General features: G+C 31.6%; 1 protein-coding gene across 3 annotated transcripts in view; it reads left to right on the top strand.

Moving 5' to 3' along the window:
- Positions 1 to 22,214, top strand: part of LOC134718451 (tight junction protein ZO-1-like) — a 103,744-nt gene that overhangs the window by 23,532 nt on the left and 57,998 nt on the right. The gene's annotated exons all lie outside the window — the stretch shown is intronic.

Genomic DNA, 22,214 nt, shown 5'->3' with positions numbered 1-22,214 from the left:
AATTGATAACTCAGCAGTTTTATTGACAATACTTAACCTTTTTATGTGTGATCATTTGACCTCTGTTTGACCTCTAATTTGTGATCTATAACTAGAAATATAATTAACCAGGACTTTTAATTGTTAATTATGATTTTCTTTCTAATCAGCAGATAAAATGTCCATATATAAATGTCTTGTTCCTAATACTACCACTTTTCCTGAATATATTTATTAATTAATTATTACCAAGATAAACTAAATTTTATATCTATGTAGACCAATTAACATATAGCAGGTTATTTTCGCATATCTTCGTGGAAAGAACAAAATCTCCAAAATAAATTCCGCCAATTTAAAGGTGAACATTCAAAGGTATTGATAAAAGTTTTGAATACTCGAAAATATAACAAAATGCAAAAATTTCACAATAGCAAAAAATTACCCACTATACAATAGTTTCCAAATTTTGCACCTTTATACATGCATTTAATCAGCGTCAAAAGTTATAAAAGAGCAAATGAAGATACCAAATGCGGAAAAATACTGCATGACATTATGTTTTTATAATGTTGCAGAAGAAAGGGCTACATTTGCACTTTAATAAAATAATATCTGACAGCTTCTGATCTCTCAAGTTTAAAATGAAGCTTTATCATTTAAGTCAATGGGAATTTTTTTACTGAATTTATCTCTATGCTACACTAAAATGTTACTCACAATAACTTGAAACTTAATACAGTTGTTCATTATGATGTAAAGTTTTTAAACTTTTCATCTCAAATAATGGTTTTACCCAGATTTTTAGGTTCACTGGACAAGGAAATGTGAGAGGGGCGTTGTGTTTTATCATGGAAGTAATATTGTCTTATACACATAGACATATATTGATTGGGGTGTTAAAAAAGGTATCTTATGAAGGTATGGTTCTGGTTAATGCTTAAATGCTTCACTACCAAGTATATCTTCATTGTAACTGAGATTTGAATAAGTAAAACAAAAACTTTAATTTTCAATGCAGAATTGTCCAGACAATGTCCCAATGATTTTATAATTTTGGTGATTTGGTTATTATTATTTACTGGATAATGTTATTTTTATGATATTTCCAGGTAATGACAATTTTACGATATTTCTCTAATATATTCACATCTGTGTTGTACAAAGTTATAAAATCTCCCATCATATTGTGTTATATTGTGTTATATTACTGGTTTTCATTGTTATGACCAAGGGAGACAACTCTATAGAGTGTTTAGTTTGACATATTTATAGAGGTGAAATCCATCACTGTCATATTGTTATAAACTGTCTCTAAATAAGGATTACATGTCCTGTTTGTGTGTGGATTATTTAAATGCCAGCATTTTTGAAATTTTCAACTTGATTTTTGTATTATTTGTGACTTATTTAAAGGATCTTTAACAAGTGGGTATGTAGAGATTGAACTTTACACTTGATTTATAATGACTAATGTAAAAAATATTGTTTTATTCAAGAAATCTGAAGAATTTAATATTTCAATCAGTTAAGGACAAGAAAAAGCAAAATTTTGTGATTGAGATTTTTTGAAATTGAAATAATCTTACATGAAAAAGAAGAAATAATTTGATGATTGTTCGCTGTGAAAAAATATGGTCATTCTCTAAGTTAAATCTTAGTACAGTATGACACGAAAGTGGCCATTGGATCAGCAAGGGTTTATTAAAAATGAATTTTTCTACAGAAGGTTGTTGGTTCTATCCAGGAACTCTAGCTTCCTCCACCAATGAAAACAATGCCACTGAATATCACAATTTAGTGTTGAAAGTGGTGTTAAACACCAATCAATCTAAATGACTATCAAAAAGGGGGGACTTATTTCTTATTTTTGTAAACAAAATCTTTAAATCAGAATGCAGACTAAAAGTACCACCAGATTGTAAGATGAGCACTATTTAATATAAATTATGCAAATTTATTTAAATGACTTGCTAATCTTATTTGATGTAAACAGAGGTTTTTATGGTAATGATATGTTAATCCTGAAGTAACATTGGAATGTTAGATTAAATTTCAATGTGATCTATGTTATTGTCATCTGAGGTTTCAATATAAATAGGTAAACTCCCAATGGAAGTATGTATATTGAATTCATAATTAGGGAGAGAGTGTAGTCTACAGGTTTTATTTGATGATTGCTATAATTTTACATATTTCTGTCAGCTTTTAAAGTTAAATAATCCTGTTGAATCACAATCAAATGCATGTATCATGTTAATTTATGTCACTGCACCCTAAAAATTTACTTGATGTACGTTTAAATTAAGTGAGATGTTTGATACTGAAAATAATATCCTGTGCACAGGACAAACACTTGTATGCTAGTTTCCCTACAGAAGGTAAGACAATCGCTTCTAATACTGCTGCTTCATTTATCACACTGATGATAACTTGGTGTTAACCTCCTTTGTCCCACTTGGGCTGAAAGTGGCAATAAACAAACTTTACCCCATAGAGGCTGAAAGTGGTGTTAAAGTTCCCTCCCCATAGAGGCTGAAAGTGGTGTTAAAGTTCCCTCCCCATAGAGCCTGAAAGTGGTGTTAAAGTTCCTTCCCCACAGAGGCTGAAAGTGGTGTTAAAGTTCCCTCCCCATAGAGGCTGAAAGTGGTGTTAAAGTTCCCTCCCCACAGAGGCTGAAAGTGGTGTTAAAGTTCCCTCCCCATAGAGGCTGAAAGTGGTGTTAAAGTTCCCTCCCCATAGAGGTTGAAAGTGGTGTTAAAGTTCCCTCCCCATAGAGCCTGAAAGTGGTGTTAAAGTTCCCTCCCCACAGAGGCTGAAAGTGGTGTTAAAGTTCCCTCCCCATAGAGGCTGAAAGTGGTGTTAAAGTTCCCTCCCCATAGAGGTTGAAAGTGGTGTTAAAGTTCCCTCCCCATAGAGCCTGAAAGTGGTGTTAAAGTTCCCTCCCCACAGAGGCTGAAAGTGGTGTTAAAGTTCCCTCCCCATAGAGGCTGAAAGTGGTGTTAAAGTTCACTCCCCACTGAGGCTGAAAGTGGTGTTAAAGTTCCCTCCCCATAGAGGCTGAAAGTGGTGTTAAAGTTCCTAACCCCACAGAGGCTGAAAGTGGTGTTAAAGTTCCTAACCCCACAGAGGCTGAAAGTGGTGTTAAAGTTCCCTCCCCATAGAGGCTGAAAGTGGTGTTAAAGTTCCCTCCCCACAGAGACTGAAAGTGGTGTTAAAGTTCACTCCCCACAGAGGCTGAAAGTGGTGTTAAAGTTCTCTCCCCACAGAGGCTAAAAGAAGCACTAAACTTCCTTTACTCCATGGGTGCTGAAAGTGTTGTTTAAAACATCCCTTTCCCCACTTGTGCACAAAAAATGGTATTTCAAGTTTCTTCTGTGATTCTCAAACCTGAAATGTTACTTATTCTATGTTGTAACGATCACAAAATAACCAACAGAAATGGAAAACAAACTTGTGTGGAATGTTGAGCCTGGTAAAACCCCCTTGATCCTATCTTATGTTCAGATAAGTTTGAGAAATAGATAGCTCTGGTTTGTGTTTTATAAATAGTATTGATGATGCCACATTCTTTACATAGTATTTTATTCTGGAATGAAGAAGGATCAATTTATGTGCCACAATCTTTATAGAAAAAGGATAAATTACATTTGACCAACGATCAATTTATATGCCACAATCTTTGTAGGAAAAGGATAAGTTACATTTTACCAATGATCTGAAATCATATGCAACAATCATTGTAGAAAAGGATAATTTAAAAAAAACCAAAAAAAAATTGAGGTTCAAATATGCCACAATCTGTGTACAACATTGTTTTGGTGTGATTTAATTATATCAAGGTTCAATGACTTGATGCCACTGATAAAAATTGACAAGACAATATTTTATTTATTCATGTTATTTCTGGAGTACTGTATGATTGATTGGACTTCTGTACATCACCTAACAAAGGTAAATATTATTTTTGTCAGATTTTAAACCAAATTTAAATCAGTAAACAGATTTTTTCATGGTATTCAAACTATTTATTAACATTTTATTCATTTGTAAATGTTTACCTTACTTTTGCTAAATATTGGTAGAATTTTAAAGAACTGATTTTTAACTGGATTTCCGTGGGAAGTACAGTGGGCAAGCAGGTGATCGGCTACCAAACTGTGTCTGTGCATTTGTCATGAACCGTTAGCATAGCTTTTCAAATGTTTATACATTGTTACTGATTCAGTTTGTTCTCAGTCTGACCAGTGGCAGATTCAAGGGGGGGGGGGGTTTGAACTCCCCCTTTTTTGGACAATAAATGCATTTGAATGGGACCTATGGTTGGAACCCCCCTTTAACCTGGGTTTGAAACTCCCCTCCCCCTTTTTAAATAGCTGGATCTGCCCCTGCTGACTGTGAGCCTCTTGTATTTAAAAATATTGTAAAAAAAGGTCATAGATGGGTATAGAATTAAATGCCGCTTTCAAGAGTTGACTTAAACACTCAAAAAAGATTTAATTAGAATATAAATAATTGTCACAATAAGTGCTTTAAAATGTTCATTTACATTTTTCGTTTACCTTAATGAGCCTCTAATAACATAACAGTAAAAAAGTTCTAAAAAATTTAGAAAATTTCTAATCTGGTATCATATGCCACTTGAAACATGTCAGATTTAAATATTGTACTACCTATGTGACATTTTTAAGGAGATCATAGTTATGTAAGTGTTTGTTTTTATTGAGCAATCAAGATTACATTGTAAGTTAAACCTTGATCTAGATCTCAATCACAGTAAAACTCTCTAAACACCCAGATCATCTGTAAATACCTGAGATAACTTAGTTGTATTTGTTTAAATATCAACAAGGTACATATGAATGTTCATAGTTAATAGTGCCTAGAAAATCAACTTAACAATGTGAAAAAGTAGATCTGTTTCTTAACTTGCTCCTGTATACAGAAAAAGCAGAAAGTACCTGTGATAACTATGTGTAATTTTAGATATTAGTTTAAATATCAACAAATTACATATGTATGTTCATAGTTTAATCAACGTAAGAGTAGATCTGATTCTTCACTTCATCTCATTCATAAATAGTACGTTTTATTTGTTGGCATTTTATTATGTCTGGGTAAGGTTAACTTTCTTGTAATGAGACTGTGTCACGACCTGGCTGGGGAATTGGGTAGGCAAATGCTCACAATAATCTGTACCGATACAGGCTTTAAATGTCCTCCTTTATCATGTTTATACTCCATAACTCATGGTGGTGCTCCTAATTAAAGGAGGCTCATACGGAGACAAGACAAGTATATATACAGAAAAAGTAACTATGAAAATGATGTGTAATTTTGAAGTTCTAATTGGAAGTTTTGTCTTATTAGTCTTAAAAGTCTATTCGATGACGGAAACAATATTTGGACACTTTTGTTTACATATTCCTAAAAAAAAAAACCAAACTGAATAATCTAAAGCGATGATGACCAATTCAACTATGCATGGTACCTTTAGGACTCAAAGACATGCTGTTTAATTTATTGTTTAAGGAAAAGAAGCAACACACACAAGTAGGTCTTCTCATTTAATAGAATAGATTTTGCTTGACTGCAGGTCTTCCATTTGGTTTCATAGCTGTTTGCTGGCAAAATCTGACAAGGTTTAAGTAACTATTATCTACGATGTAAACTGTTTCCTGTAAGAAATATATCTTTGTTGCATGTGATGTTTTCGTTTCATAGTCTTGATTTCATTTAAGATAAAACTTCAATGATTTTCTTCCTCATATGCAAACTATCTGTTTACGCCTTTCCTGCTAACCCCAAACAAATCTAGAATACATATTCTTTACGAGGTCAGCTGGAGGACACCTCCGGTTGCATGATTTCTCGCTTCAATTCAGTGGCCTTTTGGCTGTTGTCAGCTCTATAGGCACGTTGTTGTCGCTTTGACACATTCCCCATTTCCTTTCTCAATTGTATCTATTTAGTGCCACCTTAGTAAGGCTTATTAACCATTGGACTCTTAAAGAGGTGCCAAATCATACACAAGATCAATCTGTGTGTTAACTCACCTTCTTTGTATAGTTTTCAGGCAAAAAGCTGAGTTTTGGCTTGTAGACTCAAAAGCTTATTGTGAAGGCTGGAGTCTTAGTGTATCAGTGGTATGAGCCATATAAGAGGCCATACCAACCTCTACCTTTGGTGTTATTGCCATTATGAAGAATTTCTTAGTTTGGCCAGCTGGTTAGACTAATGACATACCAGAGAGCCTTGGTGTAGTGGTAAGTGCATCACACTTCTAACACAAACGTTCTGGGTTCCATTCCCGTTCCGGGACTGAATTTTCAACTCTCCCTTAACACTATTTGTGAGTATGGTCTTCAGGAAACAATGATATTTCTTCAGAAGCAAACGATAAATGACTGACTCATGTTAAGAGAGAGAGCAATATCTCTTGCATGTTAAAGGCATCCTTGTAGAATTAAAAAAAGAGCAGGCTAATGCCGCTACAAGGCAGCACTTGCACTCCAAAGAGGAAAGGGATTTAAGTATAAGTTGCTTATACAAAACTTGTTTCCCAATCCACCTTAAATGAATAAATATGTTTAAACTAATGACATTCCACCAAATAATTCCCAAGATAAATATACATGTTACATGTCATGGTACCTGTGTGTCTCACCTGTGTGTCTCACCTGTGTGTCTACCTGTGTGTCTCACCTGTGTGTCTCACTTGTGTGTCTACCTATTGTTATTACCCCCTGTAATGGTACAGGTGTGTGTCTAACCTGTGTATCTACCTGTTGTTATTACCCCCTGTAATGGTACAGGTGTGTGTCTCACCTGAGTGTCTCACCTGTATATCTACCTGTTGTTATTACCCCCTGTAATGGTACAGGTGTGTGTCTCACCTGAGTGTCTCACCTGTATATCTACCTGTTGTTATTACCCCCTGTAATGGTACAGGTGTGCGTCTCACCTGAGTGTCTAACCTGTATATCTACCTGTTGTTATTACCCCCTGTAATGGTACAGGTGTGTGTCTCACCTGAGTGTCTCACCTGTATATCTACCTGTTGTTATTACCCCCTGTAATGGTACAGGTGTGTGTCTCACCTGAGTGTCTAACCTGTATATCTACCTGTTGTTATTACTCCCTGTAATGGTACAGGTGTGTGTCTCACCTGTGTGTCTACCCTGTATATTTACCTGTTGTTATTACCCCCTGTAATGGTACAGTTGTGTGTCTCACCTGAGTGTCTCACCTGTATATCTACCTGTTGTTATTACCCCCTGTAATGGTACAGGTGTGTGTCTCCCCTGAGTGTCTCACCTGTATATCTACCTGTTGTTATTACCCCTGTAATGGTACAGGTGTGTGTCTCACCTGTATATCTACCTGTTGTTATTACCCCCTGTAATGGTACAGGTGTGTGTCTCACCTGAGTGTCTCACCTGTATATCTACCTGTTATTATTACCCCCTGTAATGGTACAGGTGTGTGTCTCACCTGTATTATCTACCTGTTGTTATTACCCCCTGTAATGGTACAGTTGTGTGTGTCACCTGAGTGTCTCACCTGTATATCTACCGGTTGTTATTACCCCCTGTAATTGTACAGGTGTGTGTCTCACCTGAGTGTCTCACCTGTATATCTACCTGTTGTTATTACCCCCTGTAATGGTACAGGTGTGTGTCCCACCTGAGTGTCTCACCTGTATATCTACCTGTTGTTATTACCCCCTGTAATGGTACAGGTGTGTGTCTCACCTGAGTGTCTCACCTGTATATCTACCTGTTGTTATTACCCCCTGTAATGTTGTTTACATTAATGATAGTAGATTTATACCTTTCAATTATATCCGAGAATTAAAAACGAGTTAATTTTGTATTCATGTCTTATTATTTAATGATTTTAAATATGCAACTTGATTGTTGTGAGTTGCACGAATTTGACACATACCTTGAGATTTAAATTGCAATCTTTGAAAGATTTAAGTTTTATGAATTTACATGTATCATGTTATGTATAATAAGGTTTTGAATAACACAGAATATGAGTTAAACCTTGACTGACTTACTAAATTGTCATCCCTTAACATGCACTTCACTACAGATGCAAATCATGAATTTGTAAAAAAAAAAAGAGTTTTATCTAGAAAGCCCAGTGGCTTATTGCTGCTTAATTTATATTGTTACATTTTCCGTTATAAGAAAACAATATATATGTTTATGTGATAGGAATTTTCATGGACCAGTGAAAAGTGAAGAATTTGAAACTGGCCAAAATACAATTTTAAGTTACGTTGATGGAGTAAATGATCTGACCTCTGATGTAACCACTTATTTGAATAAAGTCTTAAAGTAACTTTTTTCTTCAACCATTACACAAAATCCATGGAAAAAGCAAAAGCATTGTATTGCTGTTCTTCATCTTAGAGTAAGAGTGAGTGTTTGAAATTTAGATATCAAGATTTAAGATGTGACAAGGGCCATTGTAAAACTGTCCATTTCTTCTCAATGTCAATTAGTACCAACAGTCAATTTGTTTATATAACTATTAAATATGACAGGAATAAATATTAACATTCCTCAACATCCCAATCATTTCATTAAAAAAACAACCATGATTCCTAACATAAACAAACTTCTAATGAATGATTTTATAACTAGATAGAAATAATTATACTGGACCAGAAAAAGTTTTGCTTGAGGGTTGTAATATTTAACAGTGACATTCCAGCGTGTTGTTTACTACAGTCAACTAGACCACCAATTATACACAAAAAATGTGGAAAATAATAAAATAACAAAAATATTGAACTGAAGGAATATTCTACAGAAGTGATCGGAAATATTTTGCAACTGACTTACTACTGAAATGATTTATAATAGTTGCATTTTCAAACTCATGACACTAAATTTTGATGACAACTGGATTGGAATTTCATCATTATAAATATACATTTATATATGGTCAAGAACTTCTGGATCTTTTGTTTGTTAGAGAACAATAACTAAAGAAGGGTATTTTTTGGACATGAAGAAGTCAAATCAGAAACTTTTGATCTGATTTGCACATTGAAGGTGTTCAAAGGTATTCATTTTCATATGTACTTTGTAAAGTATTGAAAATGAAAGTTTCCAATGTCAGTTTACATTAAATCTACATAAAATTTATAAGAGCCTAAAGGAATTTTGATTCCTCCGATTGATCTAACAATATATGTGTATGATATGGTTATAATCAGAGTTTATGTGGCGTTTATTTCAACTTTATTACATGTTAATATCATAAGAATGTCACTGATCGTTGACAGTTGGAGTTTAATTGGTAAATAATCAGAGAAGGTTCAATGTTTTAGTAAATGTGTTACAATACTTTGTAGTGACAATACTTTGTAGTGACAATACTTTGTAGTGACAATACTTTGTAAGAAACGTCTAACTTTGAAAAATCAGTCGGGTAACGGCTTTATACCAGCTTAATCAATACAGAAAGTTCAATGTTTTAGTAAATGTGTGACAATACTTTGTAAGAAACGTCTAACTTTGAAAAATCAGTCGGGTAACGGCTCTATACCAGCTTAATCAATACAGAAAGTTCAATGTTTTAGTAAATGTGTGACAATACTTTGTAAGAAACGTCTAACTTTGAAAAATCAGTCGGGTAACGGCTCTATACCAGCTTAATCAATACAGAAAGTTCAATGTTTTAGTAAATGTGTGACAATACTTTGTAAGAAATGTCTAACTTTGAAAAATCAGTCGGGTAACGGCTCTATACCAGCTTAATCAATACAGAAAGTTCAATGTTTTAGTAAATGTGTGACAATACTTTGTAAGAAACGTCTAACTTTGAAAAATCAGTCGGGTAACGGCTCTATACCAGCTTAATCAATACAGAAAGTTCAATGTTTTAGTAAATGTGTGACAATACTTTGTAAGAAACGTCTAACTTTGAAAAATCAGTCGGGTAACAGCTCTATTCCAGCTTGAGCAGAACAAAATCTATAAAAAAAAATCAGAAATTTTGATAATTCCATTGTGAATTTTGGACTAATAACCGTGCAAGGCTTTATAAAATCGGTAGTGTTGGATTGTAACAATATCTTTGTATTGTGATTTGGAGATCTTTCTATTGGATATATATTTAGTACCATCTTCTTCAGGTGGAAGTATTCTGCCATTTGTGACAGGAATACAGTACAGACCTATTGACACATTTAAGATGTAATATTGGAGATCTTTCTATTGGATATATATTAGTATCATCTTCTTCAGGTGGAAGTATTTTGCCATTCAGTACAGACCTATTGACACATTTAAGATGTAATATTGGGGATTGTAACTTATTCTCTCTCGCTACGTACACTGTGCATGCTTTAGTACTTACAAAGTATTTAAGTTCTTATATCATTGACAACACAAATTTGTTTAAGAAGGGCAAAATAAATTGACTATTGGATAAAAAATGGAATAATTTTGGAAGTGTTAAAAAAAATGTTCACAGAATTAATCAATTGTTCTGTTGAAACTGAGTCAAAAGTTAAAATTTGAACTTATAATTTAAAGAGACCTGTTGGTGAGGTAACTAAAAAATCTCATAAACTACATCAGGATCCATAGTGTAGAAAGCTAGGGTCATTTAATTATTGACCTCATTATTACAAATTCTGAGATTTATGACATTGTCAGAGATTTATAACATAGTCAGAGATTTATAATGAGGTGATTACATATTTAATGTATACAAATTAATAAGGCGATAATTCAATTACACCAAAGATTACAACATACTTTTATATTAACATCATTTTCTGGTTCGTGTGTGCCTTAAATGGAGCAAACATTTTACTAGATAAGAGCTTGTATGGTGTGACTGTCTAGATTGATACACACCCCGTCTATGTGGATTAGATTTAGATCGCTGTCTAGCTTAAAAGTGGATGAGTTGTGGACCTCTGTGTAGATCCATACATACCCTTTTACATTATTGAGATTTGGACCGCTATCTAAGATCATACAAATCCCCTTAAAGGCCCTTTATGTGGAAGAGGTTTTGACCGCTGTCTAAATTCATGCACACCCATTTTACGTGGATGAGATTTGGACCGCCATCTTAATTTGGAATGCCGTCTTAATTTATGCACACCCATTTTACGTGGATGAGGTGTTGGCTGCCCTCTAGAATCTTACATATTCTTAAAAGTTACATGTAGAAAGCTGGTCTTCTGGAGTTATTGTAGAGTTTATGTGAAAAGTTAAGATTTAGATGTGGATCTGTTGTAAAATTATTTTACAAGTGAAGACATATTTTGAGAAATTTGACATTGTTTCGTTGATTTTCTTGAGTGGAGACTTTTATAGAAATGATTTTTTTTCACAATTTTTTCGTGAGATTGTGAGATACAAAACTTCAGTGTCATACAGTTATTGAAAAATTTATAGGATAAAGATTCAAACAATTGAAAGAAACTAAATTTTGAAATTTGTAAAGAACCTATATTGATACAGTCTTTATAGTGCTTCACATTGTACAAAAAATAGAAATGAAATTTTAAACTTAAGGAGTGAAAGCACGAAATTTGAGATCACCTATTTCGGACTTCTCCGCTGTCTCTGGAAATAGTGAAAGCACGAAATTTGTGGACTTCTGTTGGCTTTGGAAAGAATAAAAGCAAGAATTTGTGATCACCTATTTCAGACTTATCTGCTGTCTCTGGAAAGAATAAAAGCACATATTTGTTATCGCCATTTTATATTACCTTTCTCAGACTTAAATTGATTAAAGTAATTGGCTTATGACATTATCCGACTAGAAAACAACGATTTATAAGATTTACTTTAGCAGAAGTAAGACCAGTCATATTTAAACCCCTGAGAATTTAACCTGAGAGTGACTATTGTATTCAATAAGGATTAACTCTGATACAAGTGGGAATTACACATAATACAGAGTAACGTACTGTGGTATACATGTACATGTAAAGACAAACTCACCTACGGAGAAAATATTATGCTAATTTTGGTGACTGGGTGATAGATTTATATTGTTTATGTCAAATTAAGAAGAAGAAGTTCTAAACCAATTGTGTGCAAGTTTATTGAAGGAGAAAAAAATGAGGAAATTGAACCTGTAATATGCAGATTTGAGAGGATTACATATAATATAAAAACAATAGGCTGAAAATTAGAATTCTATTTTTAAACAAAGTGTAACATTTGGTACATTTTCATTGTGTTTCAGTCAGGATTATTACACTGATGGAATAGATTTAACCTGTGTTGTGACCAGGCTATATCAAATTATTATTATTGTCCATATATTTTATGTGAAGTGTGATAAAACTGAGATCCAAAAACTTTTCGACAGAATATAAATCTGTGTTGTAAGTTGTAGCGCTAATTATAGACATACTTTGTATGAAGTGTATATCACTATTGTCCGTATTTTGTGTAAAGTAACAACACTGAGATTCAAAAACTTTGGACAGAATAGAAATCTTGCGTTATAAGTTATAGCGCTGATTATAGACGTACTTTGTATGAAGTGTATATATCACTATTGTCCGTATTTTGTGTAAAGTGACAACACTGAGATCCAAAAAACTTTGGATAGAATATAAATGTGTGTTGTAGCTGTATAAGACGTACTTTTTATGAAGTGTATATCACTATTGTCCGTATTTTGTGTAAAGTAACAACACTGAGATCCAAAATACTTTCGACAGAATATAAATCTGTAGCGCTGTATAAGACATACTTTGTATGAAGTGTATATCACACACATGTAGTGGGTGACACCAAGGTATAAAATGTTGACAAATTCTTGTCAATGAACGTATTATGTATTCAGGTATTACATACATGTAGATAATATAATGACAAATTTACATGTACGTTATACAATTCTAAGTTATTTCCATTTATGAATTTGGATTAGAATACAGTTGTGTGGGGATTTTAACTCTAAGGATCAATTATTTTCTCTACCAGGAGTGAAGTAAAAAAAATGAAGAAATGTTGAAATAGTGATTTTAAATATTTTCAACTGATGAAGTGAAATTATTAATAAGGATATGTTGGAATAGTGTAATTTTCTTGACGAATTATAGCAGTTAAAAAATTATATCTTCAAACAAACTATGAGGAAAGCCTATTCTTTTAACGCGCTTAGACGCAATGATCCACTAAGATGGTCTAAAAGCCTCAACGATTTGAGGATCCAGAAAAATGTCAATTTCTTGTATGACAGATTTAACGGACAGGTTCAAGTAAGTTACAATTCTGTTTTGGGCCCATTTTATTTTCAAAGATACTTTGTTTTACTTTAAGTAAGAGTAGGGTTAGAGCAAATAAGTAAGTTGAGAGTTCCATTACTAAAAATGTGAGATTTGTTCATCGTTCATGGCTGTACAGTATCCACCTACATGTAAAATGTTGCTCATACATGTATCTCATTCATCCAGCATCAGAAAGTATTGGATTTTCTGCTCTGGGGAATAATCATAATTTTCTGTGAAGATATAAGTCAATCTGAAGGGCAATTAGTGAAGTCTCTTTTGAGGGGTTTATTAGCATGATTAGAAATTCAGGTCAACACTGCACTTAACGTTGAGTACAGTACTAAAATCAAAGTTAGTGTTAGGATGAAATTGGATTCCTTTATGGGTACCAATTTTTAACATGTATATATGAACGAAAAAAATGGATTTGCGGGAGGGAGGATATTTGATTTTCGTGTTTTACAGAAGTCTTTTCATACAAACCTTTTGAAAGTTTGAACTTTGTAGAACATACCAGTATATGATAATCATACCCTTAGCCAGGGGGTTCGGGGGTTTGAACGAAACCCCCCCTTCCCCCCTTGAAAACAAATAAGCACTGTTAAAGTCAATGTTCTGTTCGAATTGTGACTGTTAAAGTCTAATTTGTGAGTCCAACGAACCCCCCTTGCAAATTCCTGGCTACGGGCCTGATAATGTGATTCACCTGTACACATGAAATTCATAAAAAAAACAATAATAGAAATGAATCCACAGTATAGAATAGATTTTTTTATAATATATATTATGTATATTTAAACCTTGATTTGATCATTCATTGTAATCTGAGACTGTTTGTAAGTAAGTTTGCCAGATATATATTTAAAGTGATAATTTGCTGGAGTCTGCCAGATAAGTTATAAATTTGATACTTTAATATAAAACGTCATATTAGTCTGTTACACTTACAATCCCCATACATAAATCTGCCATCATTTAATCCAGTCTTAATTCTACCATCATGTCAGTATAATAATGCCAGGTAAGATTTTTTTCTTCAATTGTGGATGCATTGATTTTCGTTGGATTCCAATTTTTGTGGATTTCGTGGGTATGGGGAACTTAAATTATTACAAATTTTATCATGAAATGTTTGCATACTTAATTGTCTAATTCACAAAATAAGACATCCATGAAAATGCCAGTTTCCTTCATTCAAACCATGAAAATTGGAACCCAAGAAAATAAATGAATCCAAAGTATTGATGTTTATACTGTGGATTCATTATTGTTCTTAGGTAAAAAAAAATAAGAATTTTTTGGATTAATATATAAATGATGTAATTTAAGCGTTTCCTAGACAAACCAATGTTTATAAACATTTAGTGGTATAAATGATTTGTCAAAACAACTTAAAAATTGTTAGTATCTGTTATATGTATGTAAAAATTTGTGATTTATTTGCTTTCGTTTAATCAAGATTTATAAAATTTTAACCTCACAAATGAAATTTTTCTTGGCACGAAATTGCATTAAGCCATATAGTTGTAATAATTATTTAAAAAAAATATATTCAAATTCTTTTGAAATATGTAGATAAAATTCTGTCATTGGACAATTCTTATAGAGAAAAATATTCATATTCTAAATGTTTCAATACATGTAAGTATTTAACTAATTTTCTTGTAATTACATTTAGTTATCTCCCTTGATGATAAAACCTTGTAAATTAATTTTGTCTGACAAGGTACAGACAAAATTACGTAATTAAAATTAATAATCTAATTGCTATCTACACAAAGTGGTCTTTAATTGCAATAATTAACAAACAAAGACCTGTACCTGAGTCTTATCATGACATCAAAGGTTTTTAAACGAACTTAACGAAGCCAGGTGAGTGTTATATTCAACACCTTTCTACCTGTAATCAGAGCACCAATCAAACCTTAGTCTAGACGTTTACTCAAATTAATATAATGAATAGGAAGATAGGGTTTCATGGAATTTCTTAACATGTTTGAAAAGTTTTTGACTTTTAATTAAAGGAAAGATTGTATCATCCTTTCTCTGTCTTTGAAAAGGTGAAAATTGAATTAAAATCTACCTTTAAAACATAAAACTATACTGTTTAAATATATTAAGATAAAAGGTATTATGCATATTCATTAGGAATTTAAAATAAATGGCATACTACATTTTCAAGACAATACCGTTTTCCAAATATGCTAATTTATACATGAGGCCTTAAAAAATGAGTATTAGAATTAATAGAATAATAACAATAAATTTACTTTTAAGAGCGGCCTGATGGAACAGCAATCACTATCATATATACCTATAAGCCATCTCCAATAAAAAAAAACTTAAAACATATTTGACATAGATTAAAGAAATGGTCACACATTGCAAGTCAGTCTTTTTCTAGCGTCCTTTCCGTCTTGCCCTACCTTCCATCTTTCTAGCCATCGTAGATCAGTGGAATATAACAGCTGAACTAGACCAGTAAAACAATAATAAGAATTGTCATAGTCAGCATGGACTTTATTCTTTCTTTTTGTTGTTCTAAATGGCCATAAATTATAGTAAAATTTACTGTCAGCAAATTTTAAACTTTATGAAAATAATTAATATGATATGATATTAAAGATTATAATATAGGTTAAGGGTGTCATAAATAACTCGACAGTTCTCCATTTACTTCAATATAAAATTACATTCTACCTACAATTCAACAGGACTAAATAAGGTAAAAGTAAAATTTTTGTTACATTCCGCATAACTTTTCTTTCAATCAGGAGTAAATTTAGAAAGTAAAAATCTGTAGCTTTGGAGTGTACTTGTTAAGCCATTGAAAGGTGAGGTTTGTGCAATTTTTTTGTGTTACTTTTACGGGAAAATTATCTTACTGAAGAAAACCACAAGGAAAAGTTTGGTTTCATTCTTTTTACTCCCCTTCTGGAGTCACATATTAAACATACAAAAAGCTTAGAGCAAAAATATTATTGAAAATATTATTAAAAGAAAAAATGATTCTTATTAACTTTGGATTCTTAACAAATTACTAGTAGGCAAAATTCAGTGTATTTTGTAACAAATATCAAGAATTGTTAGAAAATGAATGATTTATAAATATGTTCATTTTACCTTTAAAATATGGTATTTTACCTTAGCTTTTTTAGAAGAATTTAAAATATCACATTTCTTTATGAATTTAAACTTTGTCTAAATTTTGGTAAAACAATACCTATCATGCCTATTGATGCAGTTTTACTTTATTATTTAAATAATAATTGTAGTGCTTTTGCATTTACATTTCACCAAAAAATAAAATATTAATGATCAACTATATTATAAATTAACAAAAAAATAAGGGTTTGAAAAAATAACTTCAGAATTTGAGTGAAACAGAAACATAGATATATGGAAGTTTGAACTGTTCCCAGAGTAAAAAAAAAACATTTCACAAAAAAACAAATCTTTTGTAAATAAATAACAGCTAGTAAAAATTTTAAAATATTTATAAAGAATTTGTGTTTGAAAGTGATTAATTGAAATATGACAAAACTTGTGGTCATGATTCTTAAAATGTGTTGTACAGACCAGGAACTTATGGTTATCAAATGACCTGAAGCAATGGTCACTTAATTCATGGTTGACTGAACACCACAATGTCAAAGGGTTATGACCTTAGGCTGTCTATCAATTGTTAGTATTGTTCCACCTGATTGGTTTCTAATTGTAAACAAACAACATGGATTAAATAGCAATTAAATCTCATTAGCCTTAGTTAATCTGTAGCCATATAAATATAAATAACAATTGGACACTTCATTATTTAATTCATCTGTCAATGCGACCTGACATCTTGAGAAAAGTGACGATTTTGTCTTTTGGCGCTTGTGTCAATAATTACATGTGGTGATCATTTTTTTTTAAATTACAAAAGTAAACAGTAAGAGAGATTTTCTCCTTGGACTTATTTTGTTACTTACCAGTTGGGATAATTGGATGTGTTTTGTATCCTGAGAAATAAAAAACTGCAACCAAGGGAGATAAATATGATGATGAAAATCTGTAATCGCTGTCAGAAATATGTCACATCCAAACTACATACTTGTCAGGTAAATTATCTTTATTGAAATAATGATGAAATGTAAATTTTGTAAATATGGAAATATTTCATTTGAACTGCAATAATGTAATTATTGTTGAAAATGGATTTTTTTACATTAAAATTTCTTAGGAATTGTACATTGTTATTCAGAAATTATACTAGATTTGACAGGGAAAACAGTAGTTAAATTTATAATTAAAATATACATTGCAGAGCATGAATATATATTATAATGCTTAAGATCTGACAATCTAATTTAAAAAAAATAAAAACTGTTGCATACTTAGTCACTGAATTAATTGCAATCTTTACTTCTGGTTTCCATTTTGCCTAATTCCAAAATAATGTCTTTTTTTTCATAGTTTCTGATAACAGTGTTATTAGAATGGCATATTTTAAAGTTTTGTATTATTACTGTCCTTGATTTGACAAGAAAAAATATTCGTAAAGCTTTACTAAGTGTCAGCATTCCTCTGATTTTCAATCTGTTAACTGGTCATTGCCATTTGTTTGGTTGACAGTGTAACCTGATTGACCTATGGTCATCTATTGTCCAGTTTTAAGTGTTAAGCTTTCATCCAGTCCGATATTAACATTGAGAATTCCTTTGGTATAGAAATGATATCCTCCCAATATAAGATGATTACACTAAGACACAGTACAGAGAAGTTTGCCAAGTTATTTGTGAACGGTTATTAATAGATATATGTCTTCAGTCTTTAGTTATTTTTCGTTCACCAACCTGTGTGTTATGATGCCATAGGAGTCTGTTATATTGTAGGATTTAACCATGAAAATCCCTACTAATATATTTCGTAAACTTAAGGTAAGAAAGTTTATATTTGAACCAATTATTGGTTGCAGTTTAAACTTGAAGAATAAAAACTTTTAGTCCTTTACGGGATAAATATCTCCTCTCGTAAAGATAAGCATAATGTATTCTGTTTTTTTTGGTTTTCTAAACTCAATTATTTTTTTTAAATATTCCCTTGTATTATTAGTTGATAGATGAATTTAGACAGACATTTATGAGTAATTTACTTTAAAATTAAGATAAAATCTTTTTAAGGAGAGTTATCTACCCATTGTAACTTATTTAAGTTTTAATATCCAACATAATTTATTATTGTTGTCAAAAATATTGTTGACACTAAACAAAATCAAAAACCAATCACTCTTTAGATTTAGTAAACATTGATTTACCAAATAAAGACTTCAACATTAGACTTAAAACACTCTGATTTGACATTTTAATGTGGTATATAAACTGTGAAAATTTGAATGTTTTTTAGCCCCTGATATTACATGTTTACCTGTGAGGTATATAATAATGACCTAGTAATGGCCTTGTTATACTAGTTCTACCACCTCAACCTGTTTTATAACTAGATCGTAACATGTACATGTACTGAATAGCCAGTAGGCACACGTAACATGTATTACATAGCCATTAGCCACCCGTTCGAATTGCTTCAATCTTGCATATCCATTAGTACAGGACTTATTGGTAGGTTATTGTTGAAGGCCCTATGGTGACCTATAGTTGTTAATGTCTGTGTCATTTTGGTCTTTTGTGGATAGTTGTCTCATTGGCAATCATACCACATCTTCTTTTTTTTATTATGATATCAATTATCTCAAGAGTTTGTGCAAGTTTGTATCTGAGGTTCAGAGCCTGTTAAATTCAGGGTGGGAACAATTGACTTTTGGAGAACTGACACCCAGACATAATGAGGAGTCAGAAAATGTACAGACAAAAACTTTTATAAACTCATTGAAGCTAGGATGAAGAGTTGTCTCATTGGCACTCATACCACATCTTATTATTTCTATTTCAGATTTTCTTTGTCTTCAGGTTTCCATGTTGTATTAATATTTATGATAATGACATTGTGTCTGACTTCATTAGAAGAAACGCCCATAAACATTATCATGAAGTATTAATTAGTATCTAAAGTGAAGCAGGAAATTGAATTAATCGCCATGATATTTTACTAGATAAATATGCAACATTCTTATAGGACGTTATCTATCTGCATGAAAACACTCAAGAAAGGATAGAATAATTAATTAATGTAAGATAATAAATGTTGAGTCCAGAAAGTCAAGATTATTTCCAAACATGATATATATAAGTTGATGAAAAATATCTAGAACAAAAATTTAACTACTTATTTTCCAATTATTGTAAAAAATAAGTAGTAGTCTAATGATAGGCTTTTATATGTAGTAAATAAAACAACAAAGACACAAAATTGTATTAAAATGGATTAACCTTTTAGCATTTAGGATTTAATAAAATTAAATTCAGAAAACTGAGTATGTGTTAATTTTGATTATATTATGTGAAAAAAATGTACTATTTACCAAAGTTATATAATTTAATTTAAATAAACAAGTTGAGATTTGATATGTAAATATTTAGATAACAAATACTTGTAAACAAACACATTACAATCATAAACAAACACATTTGTGGGAATAAAGGGAGTTAATCTAAATTATAAACAGATTAAAGGGCAGATAATCCAATAAAGTAGTAATTTAGTGTTAATTAATTTCTATTGTTATTTCGATAATTAAAGACTTAAACACAAATTATAAGATTTATGTAAAATGTACTGTAATGTAGCTGTGAAAATTATCAGCTATAAGAGGAAAATAAATCTTTAGATTGAAGATTTTTTGAATTCTTGTGTTTACGAGTACTGACTTTATTTTTTATTTTTATTTGAAAATTTAAATTCTTTGAAAATTCAATTGAAAAATTGCTAGACTGATAAATTGCTGATTTTATAATTCCTCAGATTGAAGACTGATTAATTACAAGTAAGTAAAGATGAAACGGATTGCTTCAGGTGTCCAGACAGGTATAATTAACTGTAATTAATTACTTCAAAGGAAAATCTATTGTATTTACTAATTACCTGTACAATATTGAGTTGTCTGGTAGTCAAGAATTTTTACCTTCACATCAATTTGATTTGATTTTTTTTTTGGGGGGGGGGGGGTGGTCTTTAATTTGTATTTATTATTTTCACAGCACATCCTCAATGCTTTAAGTAGGATCATGATAACACATATCTGTATTGATAATATAAAGTCATATCATAGAACATGCATTGTACTTAAGTAGTATTCCTCAAAGCAAAACACTCTATCTATCTGCTAATGATAACAGATTCAGATATATGTCAAATAAATACATGTATTAGTACAGGTTGGATATTATCCAATGTTAAGCTAATCAGCATGTAATAGAAAGACACTGATGTGTACATTTATCAGCTCTGAGATTATCCCCTTTTGAGTTGTCAAATTATTTTAAAGAAGCTAACATCTTTATGAATTTGAATTGTATAATGCTATCATAATATTTCTGATATTGACTCCTTTATTTAGCTGTCAGATTAACAAGGAGACAAATCTATCACTATAACAAGTAGTTTTGTCTGATTATATTTTGTAAAGAGGCCTTAAAATAGGAATGGTAGATGAAACCTCATCTTTAAGATATACTAGATGACCTCATAGATTAACATAAAACATATTAAATGTACGATTTACCTCAGTGGTGACTTTTAAAATATCACAAGATCATGGAAAAAATGAAATTGAACTCTTTAAATAATTATGTTTAATCTGAAATATACTGTGAAACTTGTAGGTATGAGGGGGGATAGGACCTTTATCAGGACTCTGGGATCGGGTGTTTTTAAGCTTGGGATTTCGGGATTGACCCTTTCAGAATCCAGGAATTCTTTTTTCGAAGTTCGGGTTGCAGGGATTTCAATTTATTTAAATTCGGGACCTCTGGATTTCGTGTTTTTAAGGCCCTGGATTTCAGGATCAGGATCCCCTCAGGTCTTGTAAGATTGGAGAAATATGAACTATTTAGATAATTACAAATGTATGTTTATGTGCAAGTGTCAATTTTTAATGGAGACATAATAATGTCAGTTTAAAAAATACACAAATGTATTTTTATATTTATTTATGGATATAATTTGGCAGTGATACAAATATGTATACATATATGTCAATATTTTGATGATTTTTACATGAGTTTTTATATTGGTGTTATCCTTGATATATTTTACCTGTACAGGTATTTATATAAGGTTGAAAAATTAAATCTTTTTTATAAAAAGTAAGATTATCTTTCCGGTCAATCTGAGAGTAAGGAAAATATTTATTATGAATGTCAATTAACTTGTTCATATATTATATATAAATGTACCGAGATGACCTTTTGTTATAGTTTAAGTCTATTAGCGAAGGGTATAATTGTTTGAGGTTTGGAAGCTTGTTTAGTAGGTATTTGGGTATACGGTTGTTTAGTCTTGACTTCTAAAAGATAAATGAATGAAGTGGTTTCATGTTTTAAGATGTCTCGCATAGAGACTGAAAAAATGTGAGAATTTTTAAAATGGATTTCATTTCTTACAAGGTAAAGTTAATGTCATTAGGGGTTAATGAATAATCTTAAGGTATGCATTGTAACGGGGTTGAATTACTGTGGATTCATTATTTTTCGTTGGATACCAGTTTTCATGAATTTCGTGGGTACAGGTGAACCACAAAATTAAATATTCAACGCATTACAAATTTTTAATATAGACTTGTATGCAGACATTAAATATCCATGAAAGCGTAAGTTTTCCTTAATCCACAAAAATTGGAACCCACGAAAATAAATGAATTCACAGTATTGCAATTCTAAGAAGACAGACTGACAGTATCATGAGAACCTTAGCCTCTGCCTCAACTACGTACATATATCTGTATTTGATATTAGAATGCATTATTTACATTGATAAATCCCAATAAACTCTCTGAATAAACTCTCTGAATTTACAGTAGCATAGA

This window comes from Mytilus trossulus, chromosome 5 (assembly GCF_036588685.1).
Source record: "Mytilus trossulus isolate FHL-02 chromosome 5, PNRI_Mtr1.1.1.hap1, whole genome shotgun sequence".
NCBI classification, from domain to species: Eukaryota; Metazoa; Mollusca; class Bivalvia; order Mytilida; family Mytilidae; genus Mytilus; species Mytilus trossulus.
This window is presented reverse-complemented; position numbering and strand designations above follow the sequence as displayed.